The 12231-nt window shown below is 41.4% G+C and overlaps 1 protein-coding gene across 4 annotated transcripts in view; it reads right to left on the bottom strand.

The window, feature by feature from the left end:
• The window catches only part of adgrg6 (adhesion G protein-coupled receptor G6), a 109018-nt gene that overhangs the window by 8829 nt on the left and 87958 nt on the right, over positions 1–12231 (bottom strand). The window lies entirely within an intron of this gene.

Here is a 12231-nt window from a genome sequence, read left to right as displayed (position 1 = left end):
GCCTAAATCATAGCAAAGAGCAAATGAAAACAAACTGAAACCACAGACAAGCAGAGTGCAAAAACTGAACCCTCCAGCATGCTGCACTCTCCTGGTTGGCAGTATTTTGACTTTTAAAAACCACTGCTCTCTTCTTATGCAGACTTTGTTATTCAAGGGCCTAGTGAACTTTATAGTAACCAAAAGAATGAGATTATGAAAGAAGTGGCCACACCTTGGCCAAGGGTTGAGGAAATTAAGATGGAGCTAGAAAATGGAGCTGGTGCGTAGTCATGCTGACAGGAGCCAACAGTGCCGTAGAATGCTATAAAATTTGTTGAATAGGTTGAAAAATCAGGAAACGCCCAAGTGCAACAGCAAATCACTGCTGACATGAGAGTTTAAAACATTGTGCTAAAATACATAAATACCAAAAGTTATTCAAGACCTTCAAGACTTTACTGTGTCCGCTGTTTCAGCCCGCACCACATCATCCAGGGCAACACGGTGAGCACATGCAGAGAGTCCACTTAGATCTCTCTGGGCTGCACAAAGACCTGGTGCTAACTTTGATTTTGTAGTTACGTTTACATTGTACCACTTATCATTTCATCTTCTGCCTTCAGCCTTTTGCAGTACCAAGTACTCAGCCCACAGACATTTAATACTGTACTTCTTGCAGCACTCATACGATGCAATATCAAAATGCGATCTGCAAAAACTTGGAAAGCTTGAAGAAATGTAGAAACTTGGCAGTTGTTAAAACCTTAAAATATACAAGCAGAATTCCTTAGTCCAAGAAAAAATTAAGGATTTACATAAGTACAGCATATTTTAAATCAACTTACCAAGAAAATAAAACACAGCAGTGGGAGTGAGGTCAAAATGTCCAGGAGAAACACAACATATTTTTCTACAGTCATGTGCAATAATATCTGACCCTACCTGTGAAAACGATCCATGTACCACACTCATGATTGCCCTGAGCCAAAAGTATCTACATTCAGCATGATATTTGTGAAAACAATATCTCTTATTTGTCTTTAGACTGTTTTGGAACTCATAAAATGACATAAAATATGTTAAGTCAAACATGTTCTTGCTCAGACGTGACAGTTACATGAAAGTTGTTCATGGTCTAATTTAAACACTGCTCAGAACAGCTGAAGGTTGTCCTACACAGAGTGACAAGGAGGACTGCAAGAGTGAGGCATAATAGGTCTACGGTACAAAGATGGTGATATGAACACTGGCCAGACTTAAGCCAGGACCAACTCTGTTTATTCAACAGGAACTGAAAGAAATGCCAGAGTACAGCTCCCTCGTAGAACACATAGGTAGTGCCAACCACTACATAACCTGAGATCTTTGCTGCTTTATTTAACCATGAGTGAAATTCTCAAGATTAACAATCTTTTCTGTGCTTCTCTCAGCAGAGTTTATCACAAGTCTGGATGGGAAAACACAGTCAATAAGTTCTGATCATCTCACGGTGCTATGATGAACTCGACTTAGAGCAGATTATTTACCTGTCTTGCCAAATGTCGTCTGGTTTTTTGTTTTGTTTTTCTCCATCTTTCTTTTCTTATTTGCTCAAAAACCTGCTTTTTCAAGGATTTTATGAGCCAGCAGAAAATATAACCGGGATACTCTGGGTCGTATCACATGGGGTCGAAATTTCATGTTGCACTCGATGCTGAGATCGTAACTCAAAATGTGTAGAAAGGGAACGGTGACAGTATGCGGTATATAATTTTGACCTAACCGCTGTTATCATGGTTTTAGCTGAAGATGTGTTTAAATCATAGGTGATGGGACTCATATAAAAAGATGTGCTGTACATTACACACGTCGTCTTCACCTTTTTTCACTCACTGCTTTATGTGTTTACACAACATATGTTGTTTAATTATTAGTTATTATTCATCTTATTCATCTTCCACAGGGTGTCTCTGTCTTCCTCACCTGCCACCAATCGTGGCGGATAACTTGGCTCTGCTAGAGGTTTTATTCCTGTTAAAAGGGAGTTCTTCCTTACCACTATTCCCAAGTGGTTGCTTATACAAGGTCATCAAAACTGCATAATTTGGATATGTGCTTGGATATAATTTGTGGCCTCTCTGTGCTCCGGTTTTCTCCCTTATCTTTCTCTTCAGGCTCCAGATCAGTCGCAGCAGATGGTTGCCCAATTCTGGTTCTGCCAGAGGCCTTTTCCAGTTTAATGGGGGTTATTCCTCCCCACCACTATGTCCTTGCTCACAGGAGATCGTCTGATTGTTATGGTTCTTTTGCTAACATTGTAGGGTCTTTACTTCCATAATATAAAGCACTTTGAAACTAGAGCAATATAAATAAAACTGAATCAAAGGTTTCCCAAACATAACAAGCTGAGAAGAGTCGTTGGGGTTGACCCTCACTGGAGGGATTTCAAATCTTGTCTGACCTGAGACTGTCTCAAGATCCTCCAGGGGGAAAATTGGAGGAAACAATGCTGGGGACAACAACGACTGGAATGTACTTCTAAGTCTGCTACCAGATAATCTACTGACTCCGAACATGATGAACGATCAAAGAAAATGGGCACAAGAGGAAAAATGAAATATGAAAGTGTTAATATGCTTTGTCCGTGACCCTGAATTTAAGAACCAACCCTCTTATAACCTAACATACAGCTACCAGCAACAATGCAAGCTCCAGAAAGTTCACAAGTCCCAAATGTTGATGGGATTTTGTGAACTGCATGTTTGTTTTAGGTTAGAATTAGGGCTAACCGGGGAGCAAGTTATACATCAAAATTAGACCGAGAAGAATAGAAGTCCAAACACTAGTGTCAATGCTCTTAATGTGAGAATGTCTGGAAAATGTTCATTCAGTTACAAAAAGTGTCTTCATCAAACCTTCAGGGGTTTCCTTTTGTTCCTCATTCAGTCCAGGAAGACTTCTTAGAAGTTAACGATGCTCTGGGGCTCTTTACAGGTGTGGCAGTTTGAGACAATAATTTTGTCTACTTGTTAAAAATGTCATCCTGAATTCTGGATTTATGGTATAGATATACCAGCAGTCTTCACAGTTTCACATTTTATGGAACATTCTTGTGGACAATGGGCCAAAGCAATCGACTTAAATGTATGCTCTTTGAGCCAAATCAAACACATGCATACAGCGGGGAAAATAAGTATTTGACACATCAGCATTTTTATCAGTAAGGGGATTTCCAAGTGGACTATTGACACAACATTTCCACCAGATGTTGCCATCAAGCCAAATATTGAAGTCATACAATCAAATCAGAACATATAAGTATACAAGTTAAACCATAATAAATAAAGTGAAATGACACAGGGAATAAGTATTGAACACACTTTATTCAATACTTTGTAGAAAAGCCTTTGTTGGTGATTACAGCTTCTAGACGCCTCTTGTATGGATAGACCAGTCGTCTGCATTGCTCAGGAGTGATTCTGGCCCATTCTTCCACACAAACGGTCTTTAAATCTTGAAGGTTCCTTGGGCCTCTTTTATGAACTTTAATCTTCAGTTCTCTCCATAGATTTTCTATGGGATTTAGGTCAGGTGATTGACTGGGCCATTCAAGCAACTTGATTTTCTTTCTTTGAAACCACTTCATTGTTTCCTTGGCCTTGTGTTTGGGATCATTGTCTTGCTGAAATGTCCACCCTCTTTTCATTTATCCATTTATCCAGAATGTCCCGGTACATCTCTCCATTCATCCTGCCTTCAATAATATGAAGTCTGCCAGTACCCCTTGCTGAAAAGCAGCCCCAAACCATGATGCTTCCACCCCCAAACTTGACTGTTGGTATGGTGTTCTTGGGGTGGTGAGCAGTGCCATTTCTTCTCCAAACATGGTGTGTAGAATGACTGCCAAAAAGTTCAATTTTGCTTTCATCTGACCATACTATAGTCGTCCAATAATCCACAGGCTTCTCCAAATGCTGTTGCGCAAATTTTAACCGAGCCTTGACATGCTTTTTGTTCAGCAATGGAGTCTTGCGTGGTGAGCGTGCATGGATGCCATGGCGGTTCAGTGCATTGCTTATAGTTTTCTTTGAAACAACAGTACCTGCTGATGCAAGGTCTTCCTGAAGTTCTGTCCGAGTGGTTCTTGGCTCTTGGAGAACCCTCCTGATTATTCTTTGGACTCCTCGGACAGGGATCTTGCGTGGAGCACCTGATCGTGGCAGGTTTATGGTGAACTGATGCACTTTCCATTTCCGGATAATGGCCCCCACAGTGCTCACAGGAACATTCAGCATTCTGGAAATGCACCTATAACCATTCCCATCAAAATGCTTTTCAACGATAAGATTACGAAGATCTTGAGAGAGTTCTTTGCTTTTACCCATCATGAAGTCTTTCCTGTGTGCCTTCTGGGTAATGAGGAGCCTTTATAGGCCATCAATTAGGACTAAAGCAGCTGATATCAATTAGTACTGATAGGGGACAGGATTTCTCTATCAATACTGACAGATTTCAGGTGATCTCCTGGCTTTCTATGTCATTTTGCCCCTTGTTATCTCCATGTATTCAATACTTATTCCCTGTGTCATTTCACTTTATTTATTGTGGTTTAACTTGTATACTTATATGTTCTGATTTGTTTGTATGACGTCAATATTTGGCTTGATGGCAACATCTGGTGGAAATGTTGTGTCAATGGTCCACTTGGAAATCCCCTTACTGATAAAAATGCTGATGTGTCAAATACTTATTTTCCCCGCTGTATGTCTGTGCGCTGACCTCCTGGTCTGATATTGTAAAGCAGGGAATATTTGAGATTGCATCTAAATCACGCTGTTCAAACAAAGAAGCTCCTTCTCTATCGCTGCCTGATTAAACAAAGCATGGATTGATTGATTGTGTTGTCTTACTACACATTCAGCGATTATTCCCAACATCTCTTCCAACTGTTGTCCCTTTGCAACACAAAAAGCTTCAAGGTCAAGCAATGATTTCCTGCTGGCGTGGACTGCAGTCACGACTTCCTTTCACTGTGCATTATGACAGCGCTGATTATGCCGCTGGCCTCACGCGGTCATGTTGCAGCTGGTCCTATTCATTCATTTTGACTTTTAAAATGCCCCATGATGTCACACTGAGATGTTTTGTTTTCTTTCTGCATCTCCTCTGACACATGGACAACATTTTTACGGGGAATACTGTTTTATTTTTTTTTAATCCCTCAATTGTACACCAGAGTACACTTTGAGACAGAGACAGAAACTGTGAGGGGTGTTAGAGCTGAGCTGGTGTCATAGAAAAGGCGTTTGGGAATAGCAGGTCGGTCCCTGGTCATGATCTGCCTGCTCTGTGATGGAGAGATGCTCCGACCTCAAACATCTGGAAATGATACAAGGATAGATTGACACTGTGAAGACGCTGAGGAACTGTGAAGCAACCTCGTAGGAAACACAAAGAGAGAATTCCTCCTTCAGCGCAGATGACTTAATAACACGCTGTCCATTTCCACCGCAGGCCACGATCTGAATGAGAATGCTTACCACCCTCCTCTAAGGTACAAATAAAAATGCATTTTCTTCAGTACATGCTTTTATGTTAGAGTAAAGCAATTAGACAAACAAGTCTGTTTGCGCAGGCCTAAAGCATTCCACACAATAAAGCTGCGCTGATGAATGTTATGTGAAACACAGATGATCTGATAGTATCACATGTTAAAGTTTACACTTATGCAGTCGAACCCACACAGATTTTATCGTCCGATCTTTCCCGCAGCACGAGGTCGCAGCAGGCTGTTAAGTTTAAATGTTGCTCCAGGTCACGTGTAAAGGCAAAAGTCCTGTGTGTGGCTGTTGTAGCACAGTTCACCCCCTGCTTCTGCTGCCTCCAAGTGGCAACGCAAACAAATAAAAAAGCTAATGCAGCTCATCATGTAGCACTGTGGACGCAGCTTTTTGTCTTTAAAGACTTTTAAATAATCCACAGGGAGAATGTATGTATGCAAGCTTTGACTCAAACCAGGAGAGTTGAACAGTTTTAATTAATTTTCTTTGACTAATATTCTTGAGCACGTGTGATGGTTGGCCTGGGACTCCGACTAAAGACAGAAGGTGTCTGACCTCTTGCTGTGAGGACTATACTATGAGACTCCAGATTAACTTTACTGAGAAGATCAGTCACTGAATCTCTTTCTTCTTTGAATTCTGTTCATCATCTGCCTGATTTCCTTAACTGTGTTTTTACCTCATCCATCAACCCTGGTGTCCAAATGACACACTTGCAAATAAAAATGGCTCCTAACAAGACAGAATATTTCAGGGTTTCACTTTTTGGACAAAGCTTGAAGAAATTAACCAGACAACAACCAGATCACTTGGCAATGATTCTCCTTCTACTTAGACTCTGTCCTGAGCTCTATTGGTGCTTAGAAGTAAAAGACAGAGCGAGATACTGGAATGACATGCACAGCCAACACTGTGCAGCAAATCAGGCCTCATCTAGAGAGATGACAACAAGCAGCAACAAAGCTCTGATCTGAAGGCAAATGGCAAATGACTTCATGTGTATTCGAGTGTCAGTAGAACTCAGACATCCCATACTGTCTTTGCTGATTAGACCTCACGATGTGGCTCAGGCAACACACGAGACAGTACAAAGTAAAAATGAGCAAGCTGGGCATGACCATGTGGACAGTTTTGTGGTGTCCGGCCAGGATTTGTGTGTTTTCTTGCACTATTAGTTTGGCCAAACGCTGACACAAAACCAGTCAATATCACCGCCCTGTCTGACAATCTGAAACTGGCACAATCAGCAACTTCTTTAAATCAAAGAGTAAAAATTATTTTTGGATAAGCTTTTGACTAAAATATTTATTTTATTGTGGTGTCCAACACATTTTATGTTTTCATCTGCACTCCATTATCTTTTTGTTGGCCTCCATTTTCCTTCCTCACTTTAGAACTTTTTGTTCTTTACTGCAAATACTGTTAAAGAAGTGATTGTTGACTAAGAACCGACTCAAACTGTATCCCCTTACTCTGTCAGCATGTTTGTGCTTGATAACAAAGGTGTAATCCAGTTTCACCTGAAAAGGTACCCCTGGAGAGAACCTCGGGAAGGGCGACGGGTCAAAGAAGCTGATACACACATAAACATTTTAAAAATAGACAATCAGTGAAAAGTCCTCGAACTATGCGAGATCTGCAGTTCTTCAGTGGCTTGGACCTGGCTGAGACATTCTGACAATTTCTGTACACAACACTGCCAATAAAATGAAAAAGACGGTGGTTGGAAAGTATTTTCTGTTTTGCTTGGAGGCGAACCAAGTGTTGCATCCAAAGCTGTCCATGATTCGCCTGACGTGCTCATCTGAGTTTTAATCTCTGCACCACGTCTCACCGTATCCCAACTTTGTGGACTCACATGGTGCAGGCAGGACACAGTGGAGGTTTCCTATCAGTCAAATCTGACTGGAAACAGTAACAGATGCTTCACAAGCACCTCGGTTAATGGAGGATGTATGTATCATTCAGTAGTTCCATATGTTAGGTCTGGCTGAGCTACACAGCGATATCAGTGAGGCTATGAGGAAGGACGTGGGGTTTCAATTTGGCCTTCGCAAGATACCAGGCTGCCTACCTGGAAAAAGGAAAAGCAGCCTTCAAAGTAAATACTGGGCTTTAGTGCAGCAGGCAAAAGATGACGTGTCTGAGCTCTAATCTTAGTTCCAACTTGACAATAGATTTCAGATACAGGGTGACATAAGGTTACACATCAACCCACATTAAATCTGACAAAAGAGCTAAAACAAAAACCCTTAATCAACATTCCAGTAAAATTAGTCTCAAACACCAATCTGAGGGGAACCCAAAATCAACCGAGAGCTGTTCAGATGTCTGCAGATAAATACTTTTATAAAGGTTTTTAAAAATGGGAACAGAAAAGCAAAAAAGGTCATTTGGACCCTCAAAAGACAAGGATATCTGACACAGAGTGGTTTTTCTTTCCTTCTTAAAACTAAACTTTGTGCATATAAAAGAGTCAAAGCCAGCATTATAAAGATGTCTGAGACTTAAACATATTACAGTGTTTTGTCCCCATTTGGATGCAAACGTCTGGACGAGCACAGCGATGGCACAGCTGTGGAACACACTGAACATGTTCCCATTTGCATCCTTTACACTTTATGCAGCTTATCAGTAACATGCCACTCACTGCAGCAGTCATCAATGAGGACCAAAGTCACTTCAATGATTCTCTAAATCCCACTGCCAGCACTCTCACTGCATGACAAAAGACATCTTCCTTCAGCATAGATGCTCATTACTTTTGGCTAAAGTAAGCATGCACTAGCTAGCATAACTCCTGGAGTTATGCTAGCTAGTGCATGCTTACCATCCCAACAAAAGCTTGTGTTTTAAAAACACAAGCTTTTGTTGGGATGGTATTGGTTCCTCACAGGCTTTGAGGGTTTGTTTGTAGATTTGGGACTGACATCTTGCTGTTGGTTGGTTTTAATTTCATCAAGTGAGTCACAAGAAGAGAATTGTAGTGAATATATACAGTCAAGCCCACAATTATTCATACCCCTGGCAAATTTTAACTTAAAGGTACTTTTATGCAAACAGCAAGTGTTTTTTGACAGGAAATGACACAGGAGTCTCCCAAAAGATAATAAGACGATGTACAAGAGGCATCATTGTGTGAAAAAAAAACATTTCTCAGCTTTTATTTACATTTCAGCAAAAAGTGCCATGTCCAGAATTATTCATACCCTTCACAAACTGTCATAGTCTCTGGGAAAATCAAAAGTTCTATACCATTCCGAATAGTCGAAGCTGGTCTAAAGCATCCTAATTACCCTAATTAATTGGGAACAGCTGTTTTAATCAACTCAACAGGTAAAAAACAGCAGCTCTCTGCAGTTGGTTTGTGGACAGTCATGGCTAAGACAGAGGAGCTCAGTGAGGACCTGCAGCTACACATTGTAGCTGCTCACAAGTCAGGAAAGGGCTACAAGACCATATCTAAATGTTTTCAAGTTCCAGTGGCTACAGTGCGAAGTATTATTAAAAAACACAACATGTTTTGCACTGTGGAAAATCTCAAAGGACGTGGTCAGAAGCCAAAAGTGACACCTGTGTTGGCCAGGAGGATAGTGAGAGAGGTGAAAAAGAATCCAAGGATCATCACCAAGGCCATCCTGGTAAATCTGGGCTCTGCTGGTGGCAATGTCTCAAGGCAGACAGTCCAACGGATACTGCACACTGCTGGGTTCCACGGATGCAGACCAAGGAGGACGCCACTTCTCCAGAAAAGGCACACAAAAGCTCGCTTGGCCTTTGGAAATGCTCATCTGGACAAAGAAGAAGACTTCTAGTCTTCTGTGTTATGGTCAGATGAAACAAAAATGGAATTGTTTTGTCACAATGATGTTTCCTTCATTTGGCGTAAAAAAACGAGAAGCCTTTAACCCAAAGAACACCATCCCCAATTTCAAACATGGTGGTGGGAACCTAATGCTTTGGGGATGTTTTTCAGCCAGTGGACCAGGGAACCTAATCAAAGTAAATGGCACCATGAAAAAAAAAGCAATACATGAAGATTCTCAACAGAGCCAGAATCCTGACTTGAATCCAGCTGAGAATCTGTGGAGGGAGCTAAAGATCAGGGTGATGGCAAGAAGACCCTCCAGCCTGAAGGATTTGGAGCTCACTGCTAAAGACGAGTGGGCAAAAATGCCTGTGTAGACGTGCAAAAAAGCTGGTCTGCAATTAGCGTTTGATTGCTAGCCAATAAAGGCTTATGTATTGATTACTGAGAAGGGTATGAATAATTCTGGACATGAAACCTTTTGCTCAAATTTTTTTTCCACAATGATTCCTCTTGTACATCGTCTTATTATCTTTTGGGAAACACCTTTGTCATTTCTGGTCAAAAAAACCCTTGCTGGTTGAATAAAAATAACTTTAGGTCAAAATATGCCAGGGGTATGAATAATTATGGGCTAGCATAATAATTATGGTCATAGTAATGAAACTCCCGTTAGCTGGTGCTCAGCCGAGCTGTTCAAGGACATGGTTCACTGTGTTTTTCCAGTACTGTAAAGGAGAGACAGTGAAATATATATCAGGGGGTCCACACACCCGCAGGTTTGATGGCTTTAAACTTTGAAACACTGCCACTCCAAATGATTTCATCCTCTGTCGTGACAAATGTCTAATAACCGTTTTTTCTCTTACTGGAAGATAATAAAATACTGACTGCAGCACAGCATGATGGAGTGTGATGGGGCCACTACATCTCATTACACTGTCAGCTGTGATTATATAGTCAAGCATCAAGATAAGATGGGTGTGGGAGTCATGAACCGATTATCTTGGTGGAACACCATGCTCGTTTTGGGTCTGCTTTAGTCCCACATGTTCAGTTTTGCTTATTATTCTATTTTGAAATAATTGATTTATTTGTCCTGGGCTTGGTTTGAATCCAGAACAGGGTCCAAATTTTTCACCAGTGTAGACTACTGTGCACGATGACAGTATTTTCCAATATTTTCCAAGCGGTTTAAGGGATGATCTAATCGTGCAGGGACGCAATGAGACATATCGATGAAGGTCATAAATAAAAGGATTGGCAGCGTGCTGGATGGAAGGTTGGACTTGGCGTTTGACTCATAGGTCTGTAGCTTGCAAAGCATTTATGCAATAATGTGGTGAAGTGTGTAAGGGAATGTGTATATGAGATTTCAACCACACGTGTGTGTGTGACCATCACAGAGTGAGAGAAATATCCTGTTTGGAGCTTCCATGTGCATCAGTTCCTGTGGGTCAAACACACCAAGACAGATCACTACGCTGACACAAATGGAGCAGCATGATCCCCAAAGTACGTGTCAGGTCCCCAAAGTAAAGCACACAACCTGAACAGGAACCATGAGGCAACAGCTAAGGCAACATTCAGCATCATTCAGCATCATTCATGAGTGGATTCCCCAAAGCGTCTTCCATGAAAGATATTTGTTGACTGTCTGAAAGATGTTCCAGAAAGCACTTTTCCCTGAACAACAGTAACCTTTAAAGTGGCTCCATTCACTCTTCAGCTCCTGACTACTGGGGTTTAAATCATCAGCTCTGTTCTGCACACAGATTCAGCACGGACGGTTCTGAGTTCACCGCACGAGTCAGCAGTGAACTCCATGCAGACAACGTTGTTCTCCTGCTCGTTTTAGTAAGAAAAAGTCTCAGAGCCTCAGCTTTTTAAAACATGTTGCTGGCATTAAAGGGAAAAACTTCTTTTCATTCTTTCCATTAAGGCTCTGCGTGTTCTTCAGTTCCACACAGTCCCAGCTGTCTGTGGAGAGGAGGCTGGGAACGCTGGGAATGAAAGTAAGAGTACTAATTGAGCTCAGAGTGAATGTGGCCAGTTTGAAGGAGAAACTCTGACATCACAGCTTTGGCGAAAACCTCCAAACTCCCAAAGAGACTAAAGATCTCTCCTCACCTGTTCTCTCAGCTCACCTGGAGATATAATGCAGCGGCTGAGACACTTTACCTGTTCAACTTTACCCTTGCCATTCGGGCTGACTCTGACTGACACAATGGCCGCACAGGGAGTACGCTGTGCTCGAGAGAAGGGGAAGTCCAGATTTCAGGACTGCCAAATCAGCCCAGAGAACAGTGACATCTATAAAGCGGTCAAAACGAACCAGATTTTTTTTAATGTTAGTGGGAACAAAACAACATGTTGTGAAATTTGTTACAGACAAATTACTTCTCCTGTGGTTTTAAGATTGCTTTGGGTCTTTTTGTTTCACATGGAAACACAGTAAATTACTTAAAGATGGATTCAGTCCATAACACTAAACACATCATGTACACAGAGTTAAACTACAGCTGGAATTACATTAGTCATTCCTTTTGGCTGTCGCAGATCATGTGAGAGTGAAAAGTGAAAGGACATGTCCAACTGAAAAGTTTCCTAATCTTCTGACTGGCAGAGGGAGGGGGGGCACAGAGGGAGCATAAAATCAAACCTGTTGAGCATGCACGTTAGCATTTAAAGCTGCAATTGTGTAACATTAGAAAAAGGTGAACCAAGAAATTGGAAACTGAAAGCTTCCTCCTGCAAATCTCCTCTCTTTCCCCTCACTGTCCAAAGCTCCTCCTCCCCCACTCTCATAGGTTAGAGTCCTTTACTTAATCCTTACTTAATCTTAGTATCTGCGATGGACTTGCAGTTATTTTCATTCTGGAAATTCAGAAACAGGCGTGG

The sequence above is a fragment of the Mchenga conophoros genome, linkage group LG15 (genome assembly GCF_057382185.1).
Source record: "Mchenga conophoros isolate Kocher_MC1m ecotype Shallow Benthic linkage group LG15, M_conophoros_male_GT1.1, whole genome shotgun sequence".
Classification (NCBI taxonomy): Eukaryota; Metazoa; Chordata; class Actinopteri; order Cichliformes; family Cichlidae; genus Mchenga; species Mchenga conophoros.
Note: the sequence above shows the minus strand (reverse complement) of the source record. Positions and strands in the feature narration are given on the sequence as shown.